The sequence below is a fragment of the Lactuca serriola genome, chromosome 1 (assembly GCF_051521515.1).
Source record: "Lactuca serriola cultivar US96UC23 chromosome 1, Lser_US96UC23_V15, whole genome shotgun sequence".
Lineage (NCBI taxonomy): Eukaryota > Viridiplantae > Streptophyta > Magnoliopsida > Asterales > Asteraceae > Lactuca > Lactuca serriola.
This window is the reverse complement of record NC_136408.1, coordinates 207,223,005-207,235,269: the sequence shown is the minus strand read 5'-3', so window position 1 is coordinate 207,235,269 and position 12,265 is coordinate 207,223,005. Positions and strand designations below refer to the sequence as shown.

The following is a 12,265-nucleotide window of genomic DNA, read 5'->3' as shown; positions in this document are numbered from 1 at the left end:
AGGAAAAAAAAGCACGTAAAACCTAGAAACAAACGCAAACGGACAACGAAAAAGGGGGGTGCAACACGAGGACTTCCCAGGGGGTCACCCATCCTAGTACTACTCTCGCCCAAGCACGCTTAACTGCGGAGTTCTGATGGGATCCGGTGCATTAGTGCTGGTATGATCGCGCCCAAAATACTATCCATGTTTATTGTTTTTATGTGTTAGAAGACGCCTTTGTTTTGGTACGCGGGGCGTGGGACCCACGTGACGGATCGGCTCCGTTCCAAAAATACGAAAACCATCAGCCATGAACCGGAGGGCACCCGAGCATAGAAATAGCAAGAAAGAAAGGAAAAAAAAGCACGTAAAACCTAGAAACAAACGCAAACGGACAACGAAAAAGGGGGGTGCAACACGAGGACTTCCCAGGGGGTCACCCATCCTAGTACTACTCTCGCCCAAGCACGCTTAACTGCGGAGTTCTGATGGGATCCGGTGCATTAGTGCTGGTATGATCGCGCCCGAAATACTATCCATGTTTATTGTTTTTATGTGTTAGAAGACGCCTTTGTTTTGGTACGCGGGGCGTGGGACCCACGTGACGGATCGGCTCCGTTCCAAAAATACGAAAACCATCAGCCATGAACCGGAGGGCACCCGAGCATAGAAATAGCAAGAAAGAAAGGAAAAAAAAGCACGTAAAACCTAGAAACAAACGCAAACGGACAACGAAAAAGGGGGGTGCAACACGAGGACTTCCCAGGGGGTCACCCATCCTAGTACTACTCTCGCCCAAGCACGCTTAACTGCGGAGTTCTGATGGGATCCGGTGCATTAGTGCTGGTATGATCGCGCCCGAAATACTATCCATGTTTATTGTTTTTATGTGTTAGAAGACGCCTTTGTTTTGGTACGCGGGGCGTGGGACCCACGTGACGGATCGGCTCCGTTCCAAAAATACGAAAACCATCAGCCATGAACCGGAGGGCACCCGAGCATAGAAATAGCAAGAAAGAAAGGAAAAAAAAGCACGTAAAACCTAGAAACAAACGCAAACGGACAACGAAAAAGGGGGGTGCAACACGAGGACTTCCCAGGGGGTCACCCATCCTAGTACTACTCTCGCCCAAGCACGCTTAACTGCGGAGTTCTGATGGGATCCGGTGCATTAGTGCTGGTATGATCGCACCCGAAATACTATCCATGTTTATTGTTTTTATGTGTTAGAAGACGCCTTTGTTTTGGTACGCGGGGCGTGGGACCCACATGACGAATCGGCTCCGTTCCAAAAATACGAAAACCATCAGCCACGAACCGGAGGGCACCCGAGCATAGAAATAGCAAGAAAGAAAGGAAAAAAAAGCACGTAAAACCTAGAAACAAACGCAAACGGACAACGAAAAAGGGGGGTGCAACACGAGGACTTCCCAGGGGGTCACCCATCCTAGTACTACTCTCGCCCAAGCACGCTTAACTGCGGAGTTCTGATGGGATCCGGTGCATTATTGCTGGTATGATCGCACCCGAAATACTATCCATGTTTATTGTTTTTATGTGTTAGAAGACGCCTTTGTTTTGGTACGCGGGGCGTGGGACCCACGTGACGGATCGGCTCCGTTCCAAAAATACGAAAACCATCAGCCATGAACCGGAGGGCACCCGAGCATAGAAATAGCAAGAAAGAAAGGAAAAAAAGCACGTAAAACCTAGAAACAAACGCAAACGGACAACGAAAAAGGGGGGTGCAACACGAGGACTTCCCAGGGGGTCACCCATCCTAGTACTACTCTCGCCCAAGCACGCTTAACTGCGGAGTTCTGATGGGATCCGGTGCATTAGTGCTGGTATGATCGCACCCGAAATACTATCCATGTTTATTGTTTTTATGTGTTAGAAGACGCCTTTGTTTTGGTACGCGGGGCGTGGGACCCACATGACGGATCGGCTCCGTTCCAAAAATACGAAAACCATCAGCCACGAACCGGAGGGCACCCGAGCATAGAAATAGCAAGAAAGAAAGGAAAAAAAAGCACGTAAAACCTAGAAACAAACGCAAACGGACAACGAAAAAGGGGGGTGCAACACGAGGACTTCCCAGGGGGTCACCCATCCTAGTACTACTCTCGCCCAAGCACGCTTAACTGCGGAGTTCTGATGGGATCCGGTGCATTAGTGCTGGTATGATCGCACCCGAAATACTATCCATGTTTATTGTTTTTATGTGTTAGAAGACGCCTTTGTTTTGGTACGCGGGGCGTGGGACCCACGTGACAGATCGGCTCCGTTCCAAAAATACGAAAACCATCAGCCATGAACCGGAGGGCACCCGAGCATAGAAATAGCAAGAAAGAAAGGAAAAAAAAGCACGTAAAACCTAGAAACAAACGCAAACGGACAACGAAAAAGGGGGGTGCAACACGAGGACTTCCCAGGGGGTCACCCATCCTAGTACTACTCTCGCCCAAGCACGCTTAACTGCGGAGTTCTGATGGGATCCGGTGCATTAGTGCTGGTATGATCGCACCCGAAATACTATCCATGTTTATTGTTTTTATGTGTTAGAAGACGCCTTTGTTTTGGTACGCGGGGCGTGGGACCCACGTGACGGATCGGCTCCGTTCCAAAAATACGAAAACCATCAACCATGAACCGGAGGGCACCCGAGCATAGAAATAGCAAGAAAGAAAGGAAAAAAAAGCACGTAAAACCTAGAAACAAACGCAAACGGACAACGAAAAAGGGGGGGTGCAACACGAGGACTTCCCAGGGGGTCACCCATCCTAGTACTACTCTCGCCCAAGCACGCTTAACTGCGGAGTTCTGATGGGATCCGGTGCATTATTGCTGGTATGATCGCACCCGAAATACTATCCATGTTTATTGTTTTTATGTGTTAGAAGACGCCTTTGTTTTGGTACGCGGGGCGTGGGACCCACGTGACGGATCGGCTCCGTTCCAAAAATACGAAAACCATCAGCCATGAACCGGAGGGCACCCGAGCATAGAAATAGCAAGAAAGAAAGGAAAAAAAAGCACGTAAAACCTAGAAACAAACGCAAACGGACAACGAAAAAGGGGGGTGCAACACGAGGACTTCCCAGGGGGTCACCCATCCTAGTACTACTCTCGCCCAAGCACGCTTAACTGCGGAGTTCTGATGGGATCCGGTGCATTAGTGCTGGTATGATCGCACCCGAAATACTATCCATGTTTATTGTTTTTATGTGTTAGAAGACGCCTTTGTTTTGGTACGCGGGGCGTGGGACCCACATGACGGATCGGCTCCGTTCCAAAAATACGAAAACCATCAGCCACGAACCGGAGGGCACCCGAGCATAGAAATAGCAAGAAAGAAAGGAAAAAAAAGCACGTAAAACCTAGAAACAAACGCAAACGGACAACGAAAAAGGGGGGTGCAACACGAGGACTTCCCAGGGGGTCACCCATCCTAGTACTACTCTCGCCCAAGCACGCTTAACTGCGGAGTTCTGATGGGATCCGGTGCATTAGTGCTGGTATGATCGCACCCGAAATACTATCCATGTTTATTGTTTTTATGTGTTAGAAGACGCCTTTGTTTTGGTACGCGGGGCGTGGGACCCACGTGACAGATCGGCTCCGTTCCAAAAATACGAAAACCATCAGCCATGAACCGGAGGGCACCCGAGCATAGAAATAGCAAGAAAGAAAGGAAAAAAAAGCACGTAAAACCTAGAAACAAACGCAAACGGACAACGAAAAAGGGGGGTGCAACACGAGGACTTCCCAGGGGGTCACCCATCCTAGTACTACTCTCGCCCAAGCACGCTTAACTGCGGAGTTCTGATGGGATCCGGTGCATTAGTGCTGGTATGATCGCACCCGAAATACTATCCATGTTTATTGTTTTTATGTGTTAGAAGACGCCTTTGTTTTGGTACGCGGGGCGTGGGACCCACGTGACGGATCGGCTCCGTTCCAAAAATACGAAAACCATCAACCATGAACCGGAGGGCACCCGAGCATAGAAATAGCAAGAAAGAAAGGAAAAAAAAGCACGTAAAACCTAGAAACAAACGCAAACGGACAACGAAAAAGGGGGGGTGCAACACGAGGACTTCCCAGGGGGTCACCCATCCTAGTACTACTCTCGCCCAAGCACGCTTAACTGCGGAGTTCTGATGGGATCCGGTGCATTATTGCTGGTATGATCGCACCCGAAATACTATCCATGTTTATTGTTTTTATGTGTTAGAAGACGCCTTTGTTTTGGTACGCGGGGCGTGGGACCCACGTGACGGATCGGCTCCGTTCCAAAAATACGAAAACCATCAGCCATGAACCGGAGGGCACCCGAGCATAGAAATAGCAAGAAAGAAAGGAAAAAAAAGCACGTAAAACCTAGAAACAAACGCAAACGGACAACGAAAAAGGGGGGTGCAACACGAGGACTTCCCAGGGGGTCACCCATCCTAGTACTACTCTCGCCCAAGCACGCTTAACTGCGGAGTTCTGATGGGATCCGGTGCATTAGTGCTGGTATGATCGCACCCGAAATACTATCCATGTTTATTGTTTTTATGTGTTAGAAGACGCCTTTGTTTTGGTACGCGGGGCGTGGGACCCACATGACGGATCGGCTCCGTTCCAAAAATACGAAAACCATCAGCCACGAACCGGAGGGCACCCGAGCATAGAAATAGCAAGAAAGAAAGGAAAAAAAAGCACGTAAAACCTAGAAACAAACGCAAACGGACAACGAAAAAGGGGGGTGCAACACGAGGACTTCCCAGGGGGTCACCCATCCTAGTACTACTCTCGCCCAAGCACGCTTAACTGCGGAGTTCTGATGGGATCCGGTGCATTAGTGCTGGTATGATCGCACCCGAAATACTATCCATGTTTATTGTTTTTATGTGTTAGAAGACGCCTTTGTTTTGGTACGCGGGGCGTGGGACCCACGTGACAGATCGGCTCCGTTCCAAAAATACGAAAACCATCAGCCATGAACCGGAGGGCACCCGAGCATAGAAATAGCAAGAAAGAAAGGAAAAAAAGCACGTAAAACCTAGAAACAAACGCAAACGGACAACGAAAAAGGGGGGTGCAACACGAGGACTTCCCAGGGGGTCACCCATCCTAGTACTACTCTCGCCCAAGCACGCTTAACTGCGGAGTTCTGATGGGATCCGGTGCATTAGTGCTGGTATGATCGCACCCGAAATACTATCCATGTTTATTGTTTTTATGTGTTAGAAGACGCCTTTGTTTTGGTACGCGGGGCGTGGGACCCACGTGACGGATCGGCTCCGTTCCAAAAATACGAAAACCATCAGCCATGAACCGGAGGGCACCCGAGCATAGAAATAGCAAGAAAGAAAGGAAAAAAAAGCACGTAAAACCTAGAAACAAACGCAAACGGACAACGAAAAAGGGGGGTGCAACACGAGGACTTCCCAGGGGGTCACCCATCCTAGTACTACTCTCGCCCAAGCACGCTTAACTGCGGAGTTCTGATGGGATCCGGTGCATTAGTGCTGGTATGATCGCACCCGAAATACTATCCATGTTTATTGTTTTTATGTGTTAGAAGACGCCTTTGTTTTGGTACGCGGGGCGTGGGACCCACGTGACGGATCGGCTCCGTTCCAAAAATACGAAAACCATCAGCCATGAACCGGAGGGCACCCGAGCATAGAAATAGCAAGAAAGAAAGGAAAAAAAAGCACGTAAAACCTAGAAACAAACGCAAACGGACAACGAAAAAGGGGGGTGCAACACGAGGACTTCCCAGGGGGTCACCCATCCTAGTACTACTCTCGCCCAAGCACGCTTAACTGCGGAGTTCTGATGGGATCCGGTGCATTAGTGCTGGTATGATCGCGCCCGAAATACTATCCATGTTTATTGTTTTTATGTGTTAGAAGACGCCTTTGTTTTGGTACGCGGGGCGTGGGACCCACGTGACGGATCGGCTCCGTTCCAAAAATACGAAAACCATCAGCCATGAACCGGAGGGCACCCGAGCATAGAAATAGCAAGAAAGAAAGGAAAAAAAAGCACGTAAAACCTAGAAACAAACGCAAACGGACAACGAAAAAGGGGGGTGCAACACGAGGACTTCCCAGGGGGTCACCCATCCTAGTACTACTCTCGCCCAAGCACGCTTAACTGCGGAGTTCTGATGGGATCCGGTGCATTAGTGCTGGTATGATCGCGCCCGAAATACTATCCATGTTTATTGTTTTTATGTGTTAGAAGACGCCTTTGTTTTGGTACGCGGGGCGTGGGACCCACGTGACGGATCGGCTCCGTTCCAAAAATACGAAAACCATCAGCCATGAACCGGAAGGCACCCGAGCATAGAAATAGCAAGAAAGAAAGGAAAAAAAGCACGTAAAACCTAGAAACAAACGCAAACTGACAACGAAAAAGGGGGGTGCAACACGAGGACTTCCCAGGGGGTCACCCATCCTAGTACTACTCTCGCCCAAGCACGCTTAACTGCGGAGTTCTGATGGGATCCGGTGCATTAGTGCTGGTATGATCGCACCCGAAATACTATCCATGTTTATTGTTTTTATGTGTTAGAAGACGCCTTTGTTTTGGTACGCGGGGCGTGGGACCCACGTGACAGATCGGCTCCGTTCCAAAAATACGAAAACCATCAGCCATGAACCGGAGGGCACCCGAGCATAGAAATAGCAAGAAAGAAAGGAAAAAAAGCACGTAAAACCTAGAAACAAACGCAAACGGACAACGAAAAAGGGGGGTGCAACACGAGGACTTCCCAGGGGGTCACCCATCCTAGTACTACTCTCGCCCAAGCACGCTTAACTGCGGAGTTCTGATGGGATCCGGTGCATTAGTGCTGGTATGATCGCACCCGAAATACTATCCATGTTTATTGTTTTTATGTGTTAGAAGACGCCTTTGTTTTGGTACGCGGGGCGTGGGACCCACGTGACGGATCGGCTCCGTTCCAAAAATACGAAAACCATCAACCATGAACCGGAGGGCACCCGAGCATAGAAATAGCAAGAAAGAAAGGAAAAAAAAGCACGTAAAACCTAGAAACAAACGCAAACGGACAACGAAAAAGGGGGGTGCAACACGAGGACTTCCCAGGGGGTCACCCATCCTAGTACTACTCTCGCCCAAGCACGCTTAACTGCGGAGTTCTGATGGGATCCGGTGCATTAGTGCTGGTATGATCGCACCCGAAATACTATCCATGTTTATTGTTTTTATGTGTTAGAAGACGCCTTTGTTTTGGTACGCGGGGCGTGGGACCCACGTGACGGATCGGCTCCGTTCCAAAAATACGAAAACCATCAGCCATGAACCGGAGGGCACCCGAGCATAGAAATAGCAAGAAAGAAAGGAAAAAAAAGCACGTAAAACCTAGAAACAAACGCAAACGGACAACGAAAAAGGGGGGTGCAACACGAGGACTTCCCAGGGGGTCACCCATCCTAGTACTACTCTCGCCCAAGCACGCTTAACTGCGGAGTTCTGATGGGATCCGGTGCATTAGTGCTGGTATGATCGCGCCCGAAATACTATCCATGTTTATTGTTTTTATGTGTTAGAAGACGCCTTTGTTTTGGTACGCGGGGCGTGGGACCCACGTGACGGATCGGCTCCGTTCCAAAAATACGAAAACCATCAGCCATGAACCGGAGGGCACCCGAGCATAGAAATAGCAAGAAAGAAAGGAAAAAAAAAGCACGTAAAACCTAGAAACAAACGCAAACGGACAACGAAAAAGGGGGTGCAACACGAGGACTTCCCAGGGGGTCACCCATCCTAGTACTACTCTCGCCCAAGCACGCTTAACTGCGGAGTTCTGATGGGATCCGGTGCATTAGTGCTGGTATGATCGCGCCCGAAATACTATCCATGTTTATTGTTTTTATGTGTTAGAAGACGCCTTTGTTTTGGTACGCGGGGCGTGGGACCCACGTGACGGATCGGCTCCGTTCCAAAAATACGAAAACCATCAGCCATGAACCGGAAGGCACCCGAGCATAGAAATAGCAAGAAAGAAAGGAAAAAAAGCACGTAAAACCTAGAAACAAACGCAAACTGACAACGAAAAAGGGGGGTGCAACACGAGGACTTCCCAGGGGGTCACCCATCCTAGTACTACTCTCGCCCAAGCACGCTTAACTGCGGAGCTCTGATGGGATCCGGTGCATTAGTGCTGGTATGATCGCACCCGAAATACTATCCATGTTTATTGTTTTTATGTGTTAGAAGACGCCTTTGTTTTGGTACGCGGGGCGTGGGACCCACGTGACGGATCGGCTCCGTTCCAAAAATACGAAAACCATCAGCCACGAACCGGAGGGCACCCGAGCATAGAAATAGCAAGAAAGAAAGGAAAAAAAGCACGTAAAACCTAGAAACAAACGCAAACGGACAACGAAAAAGGGGGGTGCAACACGAGGACTTCCCAGGGGGTCACCCATCCTAGTACTACTCTCGCCCAAGCACGCTTAACTGCGGAGTTCTGATGGGATCCGGTGCATTAGTGCTGGTATGATCGCCCCCGAAATACTATCCATGTTTATTGTTTTTATGTGTTAGAAGACGCCTTTGTTTTGGTACGCGGGGCGTGGGACCCACGTGACGGATCGGCTCCGTTCCAAAAATACGAAAACCATCAGCCATGAACCGGAGGGCACCCGAGCATAGAAATAGCAAGAAAGAAAGGAAAAAAAAGCACGTAAAACCTAGAAACAAACGCAAACGGACAACGAAAAAGGGGGGTGCAACACGAGGACTTCCCAGGGGGTCACCCATCCTAGTACTACTCTCGCCCAAGCACGCTTAACTGCGGAGTTCTGATGGGATCCGGTGCATTAGTGCTGGTATGATCGCACCCGAAATACTATCCATGTTTATTGTTTTTATGTGTTAGAAGACGCCTTTGTTTTGGTACGCGGGGCGTGGGACCCACGTGACGGATCGGCTCCGTTCCAAAAATACGAAAACCATCAGCCACGAACCGGAGGGCACCCGAGCATAGAAATAGCAAGAAAGAAAGGAAAAAAAGCACGTAAAACCTAGAAACAAACGCAAACGGACAACGAAAAAGGGGGGTGCAACACGAGGACTTCCCAGGGGGTCACCCATCCTAGTACTACTCTCGCCCAAGCACGCTTAACTGCGGAGTTCTGATGGGATCCGGTGCATTAGTGCTGGTATGATCGCACCCGAAATACTATCCATGTTTATTGTTTTTATGTGTTAGAAGACGCCTTTGTTTTGGTACGCGGGGCGTGGGACCCACGTGACGGATCGGCTCCGTTCCAAAAATACGAAAACCATCAGCCATGAACCGGAGGGCACCCGAGCATAGAAATAGCAAGAAAGAAAGGAAAAAAAAGCACGTAAAACCTAGAAACAAACGCAAACGGACAACGAAAAAGGGGGGTGCAACACGAGGACTTCCCAGGGGGTCACCCATCCTAGTACTACTCTCGCCCAAGCACGCTTAACTGCGGAGTTCTGATGGGATCCGGTGCATTAGTGCTGGTATGATCGCACCCGAAATACTATCCATGTTTATTGTTTTTATGTGTTAGAAGACGCCTTTGTTTTGGTACGCGGGGCGTGGGACCCACGTGACGGATCGGCTCCGTTCCAAAAATACGAAAACCATCAGCCACGAACCGGAGGGCACCCGAGCATAGAAATAGCAAGAAAGAAAGGAAAAAAAGCACGTAAAACCTAGAAACAAACGCAAACGGACAACGAAAAAGGGGGGTGCAACACGAGGACTTCCCAGGGGGTCACCCATCCTAGTACTACTCTCGCCCAAGCACGCTTAACTGCGGAGTTCTGATGGGATCCGGTGCATTAGTGCTGGTATGATCGCACCCGAAATACTATCCATGTTTATTGTTTTTATGTGTTAGAAGACGCCTTTGTTTTGGTACGCGGGGCGTGGGACCCACGTGACGGATCGGCTCCGTTCCAAAAATACGAAAACCATCAGCCATGAACCGGAGGGCACCCGAGCATAGAAATAGCAAGAAAGAAAGGAAAAAAAAGCACGTAAAACCTAGAAACAAACGCAAACGGACAACGAAAAAGGGGGGTGCAACACGAGGACTTCTCAGGGGGTCACCCATCCTAGTACTACTCTCGCCCAAGCACGCTTAACTGCGGAGTTCTGATGGGATCCGGTGCATTATTGCTGGTATGATCGCACCCGAAATACTATCCATGTTTATTGTTTTTATGTGTTAGAAGACACCTTTGTTTTGGTACGCGGGGCGTGGGACCCACGTGACGGATCGGCTCCGTTCCAAAAATACGAAAACCATCAGCCATGAACCGGAGGGCACCCGAGCATAGAAATAGCAAGAAAGAAAGGAAAAAAAAGCACGTAAAACCTAGAAACAAACGCAAACGGACAACGAAAAAGGGGGGTGCAACACGAGGACTTCCCAGGGGGTCACCCATCCTAGTACTACTCTCGCCCAAGCACGCTTAACTGCGGAGTTCTGATGGGATCCGGTGCATTAGTGCTGGTATGATCGCACCCGAAATACTATCCATGTTTATTGTTTTTATGTGTTAGAAGACGCCTTTGTTTTGGTACGCGGGGCGTGGGACCCACATGACGGATCGGCTCCGTTCCAAAAATACGAAAACCATCAGCCACGAACCGGAGGGCACCCGAGCATAGAAATAGCAAGAAAGAAAGGAAAAAAAAGTACGTAAAACCTAGAAACAAACGCAAACGGACAACGAAAAAGGGGGGTGCAACACGAGGACTTCCCAGGGGGTCACCCATCCTAGTACTACTCTCGCCCAAGCACGCTTAACTGCGGAGTTCTGATGGGATCCGGTGCATTAGTGCTGGTATGATCGCACCCGAAATACTATCCATGTTTATTGTTTTTATGTGTTAGAAGACGCCTTTGTTTTGGTACGCGGAGCGTGGGACCCACGTGACAGATCGGCTCCGTTCCAAAAATACGAAAACCATCAGCCATGAACCGGAGGGCACCCGAGCATAGAAATAGCAAGAAAGAAAGGAAAAAAAAGCACGTAAAACCTAGAAACAAACGCAAACGGACAACGAAAAAGGGGGGTGCAACACGAGGACTTCCCAGGGGGTCACCCATCCTAGTACTACTCTCGCCCAAGCACGCTTAACTGCGGAGTTCTGATGGGATCCGGTGCATTAGTGCTGGTATGATCGCACCCGAAATACTATCCATGTTTATTGTTTTTATGTGTTAGAAGACGCCTTTTTTTGGTACGCGGGGCGTGGGACCCACGTGACGGATCGGCTCCGTTCCAAAAATACGAAAACCATCAACCATGAACCGGAGGGCACCCGAGCATAGAAATAGCAAGAAAGAAAGGAAAAAAAAGCACGTAAAACCTAGAAACAAACGCAAACGGACAACGAAAAAGGGGGGTGCAACACGAGGACTTCCCAGGGGGTCACCCATCCTAGTACTACTCTCGCCCAAGCACGCTTAACTGCGGAGTTCTGATGGGATCCGGTGCATTAGTGCTGGTATGATCGCACCCGAAATACTATCCATGTTTATTGTTTTTATGTGTTAGAAGACGCCTTTGTTTTGGTACGCGGGGCGTGGGACCCACGTGACGGATCGGCTCCGTTCCAAAAATACGAAAACCATCAGCCATGAACCGGAGGGCACCCGAGCATAGAAATAGCAAGAAAGAAAGGAAAAAAAAGCACGTAAAACCTAGAAACAAACGCAAACGGACAACGAAAAAGGGGGGTGCAACACGAGGACTTCCCAGGGGGTCACCCATCCTAGTACTACTCTCGCCCAAGCACGCTTAACTGCGGAGTTCTGATGGGATCCGGTGCATTAGTGCTGGTATGATCGCGCCCGAAATACTATCCATGTTTATTGTTTTTATGTGTTAGAAGACGCCTTTGTTTTGGTACGCGGGGCGTGGGACCCACGTGACGGATCGGCTCCGTTCCAAAAATACGAAAACCATCAGCCATGAACCGGAGGGCACCCGAGCATAGAAATAGCAAGAAAGAAAGGAAAAAAAAGCACGTAAAACCTAGAAACAAACGCAAACGGACAACGAAAAAGGGGGGTGCAACACGAGGACTTCCCAGGGGGTCACCCATCCTAGTACTACTCTCGCCCAAGCACGCTTAACTGCGGAGTTCTGATGGGATCCGGTGCATTAGTGCTGGTATGATCGCGCCCGAAATACTATCCATGTTTATTGTTTTTATGTGTTAGAAGACGCCTTTGTTTTGGTACGCGGGGCGTGGGACCCA

The 12,265-nt window shown here is 49.4% G+C and overlaps 37 non-coding genes across 37 annotated transcripts; all 37 read right to left on the bottom strand.

Annotated features, from left to right (window-relative positions):
- Nucleotides 1-55: 55 nt before the first annotated feature.
- LOC145084368 (5S ribosomal RNA) lies at nucleotides 56-174 on the bottom strand. Its single transcript, XR_013698814.1, has one exon. It is a non-coding gene; the product is annotated as a 5S ribosomal RNA (ribosomal RNA).
- A 215-nt stretch (nucleotides 175-389) lies between these two features.
- Nucleotides 390-508, bottom strand: LOC145084367 (5S ribosomal RNA). Its single transcript, XR_013698813.1, has one exon. It is a non-coding gene; the product is annotated as a 5S ribosomal RNA (ribosomal RNA).
- Nucleotides 509-723: 215 nt separating this feature from the next.
- Nucleotides 724-842, bottom strand: LOC145084365 (5S ribosomal RNA). Its single transcript, XR_013698811.1, has one exon. It is a non-coding gene; the product is annotated as a 5S ribosomal RNA (ribosomal RNA).
- A 215-nt stretch (nucleotides 843-1,057) lies between these two features.
- LOC145081418 (5S ribosomal RNA) lies at nucleotides 1,058-1,176 on the bottom strand. Its single transcript, XR_013695975.1, has one exon. It is a non-coding gene; the product is annotated as a 5S ribosomal RNA (ribosomal RNA).
- Nucleotides 1,177-1,391: 215 nt separating this feature from the next.
- Nucleotides 1,392-1,510, bottom strand: LOC145084486 (5S ribosomal RNA). The gene has a single exon (XR_013698927.1). It is a non-coding gene; the product is annotated as a 5S ribosomal RNA (ribosomal RNA).
- Nucleotides 1,511-1,724: 214 nt separating this feature from the next.
- On the bottom strand, nucleotides 1,725-1,843 carry LOC145081417 (5S ribosomal RNA). The gene has a single exon (XR_013695974.1). It is a non-coding gene; the product is annotated as a 5S ribosomal RNA (ribosomal RNA).
- A 215-nt stretch (nucleotides 1,844-2,058) lies between these two features.
- LOC145081416 (5S ribosomal RNA) lies at nucleotides 2,059-2,177 on the bottom strand. Its single transcript, XR_013695973.1, has one exon. It is a non-coding gene; the product is annotated as a 5S ribosomal RNA (ribosomal RNA).
- A 215-nt stretch (nucleotides 2,178-2,392) lies between these two features.
- Nucleotides 2,393-2,511, bottom strand: LOC145081415 (5S ribosomal RNA). Its single transcript, XR_013695972.1, has one exon. It is a non-coding gene; the product is annotated as a 5S ribosomal RNA (ribosomal RNA).
- Nucleotides 2,512-2,727: 216 nt separating this feature from the next.
- On the bottom strand, nucleotides 2,728-2,846 carry LOC145084485 (5S ribosomal RNA). Its single transcript, XR_013698926.1, has one exon. It is a non-coding gene; the product is annotated as a 5S ribosomal RNA (ribosomal RNA).
- A 215-nt stretch (nucleotides 2,847-3,061) lies between these two features.
- Nucleotides 3,062-3,180, bottom strand: LOC145081414 (5S ribosomal RNA). Its single transcript, XR_013695971.1, has one exon. It is a non-coding gene; the product is annotated as a 5S ribosomal RNA (ribosomal RNA).
- Nucleotides 3,181-3,395: 215 nt separating this feature from the next.
- Nucleotides 3,396-3,514, bottom strand: LOC145081413 (5S ribosomal RNA). Its single transcript, XR_013695970.1, has one exon. It is a non-coding gene; the product is annotated as a 5S ribosomal RNA (ribosomal RNA).
- Nucleotides 3,515-3,729: 215 nt separating this feature from the next.
- Nucleotides 3,730-3,848, bottom strand: LOC145081412 (5S ribosomal RNA). Its single transcript, XR_013695969.1, has one exon. It is a non-coding gene; the product is annotated as a 5S ribosomal RNA (ribosomal RNA).
- A 216-nt stretch (nucleotides 3,849-4,064) lies between these two features.
- Nucleotides 4,065-4,183, bottom strand: LOC145084484 (5S ribosomal RNA). The gene has a single exon (XR_013698925.1). It is a non-coding gene; the product is annotated as a 5S ribosomal RNA (ribosomal RNA).
- A 215-nt stretch (nucleotides 4,184-4,398) lies between these two features.
- On the bottom strand, nucleotides 4,399-4,517 carry LOC145081410 (5S ribosomal RNA). Its single transcript, XR_013695967.1, has one exon. It is a non-coding gene; the product is annotated as a 5S ribosomal RNA (ribosomal RNA).
- A 215-nt stretch (nucleotides 4,518-4,732) lies between these two features.
- On the bottom strand, nucleotides 4,733-4,851 carry LOC145081407 (5S ribosomal RNA). The gene has a single exon (XR_013695966.1). It is a non-coding gene; the product is annotated as a 5S ribosomal RNA (ribosomal RNA).
- Nucleotides 4,852-5,065: 214 nt separating this feature from the next.
- LOC145081406 (5S ribosomal RNA) lies at nucleotides 5,066-5,184 on the bottom strand. Its single transcript, XR_013695965.1, has one exon. It is a non-coding gene; the product is annotated as a 5S ribosomal RNA (ribosomal RNA).
- A 215-nt stretch (nucleotides 5,185-5,399) lies between these two features.
- On the bottom strand, nucleotides 5,400-5,518 carry LOC145081405 (5S ribosomal RNA). Its single transcript, XR_013695964.1, has one exon. It is a non-coding gene; the product is annotated as a 5S ribosomal RNA (ribosomal RNA).
- A 215-nt stretch (nucleotides 5,519-5,733) lies between these two features.
- Nucleotides 5,734-5,852, bottom strand: LOC145084364 (5S ribosomal RNA). Its single transcript, XR_013698810.1, has one exon. It is a non-coding gene; the product is annotated as a 5S ribosomal RNA (ribosomal RNA).
- Nucleotides 5,853-6,067: 215 nt separating this feature from the next.
- On the bottom strand, nucleotides 6,068-6,186 carry LOC145084363 (5S ribosomal RNA). Its single transcript, XR_013698809.1, has one exon. It is a non-coding gene; the product is annotated as a 5S ribosomal RNA (ribosomal RNA).
- A 214-nt stretch (nucleotides 6,187-6,400) lies between these two features.
- LOC145081404 (5S ribosomal RNA) lies at nucleotides 6,401-6,519 on the bottom strand. The gene has a single exon (XR_013695963.1). It is a non-coding gene; the product is annotated as a 5S ribosomal RNA (ribosomal RNA).
- A 214-nt stretch (nucleotides 6,520-6,733) lies between these two features.
- LOC145081402 (5S ribosomal RNA) lies at nucleotides 6,734-6,852 on the bottom strand. Its single transcript, XR_013695961.1, has one exon. It is a non-coding gene; the product is annotated as a 5S ribosomal RNA (ribosomal RNA).
- Nucleotides 6,853-7,067: 215 nt separating this feature from the next.
- Nucleotides 7,068-7,186, bottom strand: LOC145081401 (5S ribosomal RNA). Its single transcript, XR_013695960.1, has one exon. It is a non-coding gene; the product is annotated as a 5S ribosomal RNA (ribosomal RNA).
- Nucleotides 7,187-7,401: 215 nt separating this feature from the next.
- LOC145084362 (5S ribosomal RNA) lies at nucleotides 7,402-7,520 on the bottom strand. Its single transcript, XR_013698808.1, has one exon. It is a non-coding gene; the product is annotated as a 5S ribosomal RNA (ribosomal RNA).
- A 215-nt stretch (nucleotides 7,521-7,735) lies between these two features.
- Nucleotides 7,736-7,854, bottom strand: LOC145084361 (5S ribosomal RNA). Its single transcript, XR_013698807.1, has one exon. It is a non-coding gene; the product is annotated as a 5S ribosomal RNA (ribosomal RNA).
- Nucleotides 7,855-8,068: 214 nt separating this feature from the next.
- On the bottom strand, nucleotides 8,069-8,187 carry LOC145083706 (5S ribosomal RNA). The gene has a single exon (XR_013698169.1). It is a non-coding gene; the product is annotated as a 5S ribosomal RNA (ribosomal RNA).
- A 214-nt stretch (nucleotides 8,188-8,401) lies between these two features.
- On the bottom strand, nucleotides 8,402-8,520 carry LOC145083861 (5S ribosomal RNA). Its single transcript, XR_013698318.1, has one exon. It is a non-coding gene; the product is annotated as a 5S ribosomal RNA (ribosomal RNA).
- A 215-nt stretch (nucleotides 8,521-8,735) lies between these two features.
- On the bottom strand, nucleotides 8,736-8,854 carry LOC145081400 (5S ribosomal RNA). Its single transcript, XR_013695959.1, has one exon. It is a non-coding gene; the product is annotated as a 5S ribosomal RNA (ribosomal RNA).
- Nucleotides 8,855-9,068: 214 nt separating this feature from the next.
- Nucleotides 9,069-9,187, bottom strand: LOC145081399 (5S ribosomal RNA). The gene has a single exon (XR_013695958.1). It is a non-coding gene; the product is annotated as a 5S ribosomal RNA (ribosomal RNA).
- Nucleotides 9,188-9,402: 215 nt separating this feature from the next.
- On the bottom strand, nucleotides 9,403-9,521 carry LOC145081398 (5S ribosomal RNA). Its single transcript, XR_013695957.1, has one exon. It is a non-coding gene; the product is annotated as a 5S ribosomal RNA (ribosomal RNA).
- Nucleotides 9,522-9,735: 214 nt separating this feature from the next.
- LOC145081396 (5S ribosomal RNA) lies at nucleotides 9,736-9,854 on the bottom strand. The gene has a single exon (XR_013695955.1). It is a non-coding gene; the product is annotated as a 5S ribosomal RNA (ribosomal RNA).
- Nucleotides 9,855-10,069: 215 nt separating this feature from the next.
- Nucleotides 10,070-10,188, bottom strand: LOC145084667 (5S ribosomal RNA). Its single transcript, XR_013699102.1, has one exon. It is a non-coding gene; the product is annotated as a 5S ribosomal RNA (ribosomal RNA).
- A 215-nt stretch (nucleotides 10,189-10,403) lies between these two features.
- Nucleotides 10,404-10,522, bottom strand: LOC145081395 (5S ribosomal RNA). Its single transcript, XR_013695954.1, has one exon. It is a non-coding gene; the product is annotated as a 5S ribosomal RNA (ribosomal RNA).
- A 215-nt stretch (nucleotides 10,523-10,737) lies between these two features.
- On the bottom strand, nucleotides 10,738-10,856 carry LOC145081394 (5S ribosomal RNA). The gene has a single exon (XR_013695953.1). It is a non-coding gene; the product is annotated as a 5S ribosomal RNA (ribosomal RNA).
- Nucleotides 10,857-11,071: 215 nt separating this feature from the next.
- LOC145081393 (5S ribosomal RNA) lies at nucleotides 11,072-11,190 on the bottom strand. Its single transcript, XR_013695952.1, has one exon. It is a non-coding gene; the product is annotated as a 5S ribosomal RNA (ribosomal RNA).
- A 214-nt stretch (nucleotides 11,191-11,404) lies between these two features.
- LOC145081392 (5S ribosomal RNA) lies at nucleotides 11,405-11,523 on the bottom strand. Its single transcript, XR_013695951.1, has one exon. It is a non-coding gene; the product is annotated as a 5S ribosomal RNA (ribosomal RNA).
- A 215-nt stretch (nucleotides 11,524-11,738) lies between these two features.
- LOC145084360 (5S ribosomal RNA) lies at nucleotides 11,739-11,857 on the bottom strand. The gene has a single exon (XR_013698806.1). It is a non-coding gene; the product is annotated as a 5S ribosomal RNA (ribosomal RNA).
- A 215-nt stretch (nucleotides 11,858-12,072) lies between these two features.
- Nucleotides 12,073-12,191, bottom strand: LOC145084359 (5S ribosomal RNA). Its single transcript, XR_013698805.1, has one exon. It is a non-coding gene; the product is annotated as a 5S ribosomal RNA (ribosomal RNA).
- Between the last annotated feature and the right edge of the window lie 74 nt (nucleotides 12,192-12,265).